Raw genomic sequence first — 817 nt, forward strand, 5'->3', positions numbered from 1 at the left:
GGAACTTGGCAAGACCTCATCTCTACAATAAATCAAAAATTAGCTGGGCGTGGTAGCGCGCTCCTTTAGTTCCAGCTATTCGGAAGGCTGAGGCGGAAGGATCGCCGGAGCCCAGCAGGTCGAGGCTGCGGGCCGGGAGCGACCACTGCACTCCAGTCTGGGGGACAGAGTGAGACTCCAACTCAAAAAAAAAAAAAAGTACTTTACAGCATTGGGTTTTACACCTACGTCTTTAGCTCATTTTAAAAATATGATTTAAAATCGGGGGCAAGATACATTTTTGCATAAGACATTCAATTTTTCCAAAACTGTTGCAAAAGCTGAAATCCCTTCAAAAGATCAAAAGATGTGTAAATTTCTGGACCCCCTGTATTCTTCTGAGTTCTAATAATGAAATTCATTGCTTTTCTTTTAATTAAGCTGAAAACTTAGATTTTGATTTATCTATATCTTTTAGTTATACACTCTAAAGTAAAAAGCGAGGCTTGTCCCACAAAGTCAGTATTTTATGTTTCCATTTGTTCAAATCCAAATATTTCCCAAATTTTCTTGTGAACTCTTTTAACAGGAGGTTAATTTAGAAATGTGTTATTCATTTTCTACAACTGGAATTTAGAAAGATACTTTTAAATTATTAATTTCTGCTTTAATACATGGAAGTGAGGAAATATATTTTGTGTGATTTTAATACTTTAACATGTATTTACATTAGTTTTATAGCCCAGAACGTGGTCTATCCTGGCCAATGCTTTGTGTTTACTTTAAAAGTGTGTTTGCTATTGTTGGACAGGGTATTCTCTACATTAGATTTACTTAA

The sequence above is a fragment of the Carlito syrichta genome, unplaced genomic scaffold, assembly GCF_000164805.1.
Source record: "Carlito syrichta isolate Samal-C Ts95f unplaced genomic scaffold, Tarsius_syrichta-2.0.1 Scaffold130825, whole genome shotgun sequence".
NCBI classification, from domain to species: domain Eukaryota; kingdom Metazoa; phylum Chordata; class Mammalia; order Primates; family Tarsiidae; genus Carlito; species Carlito syrichta.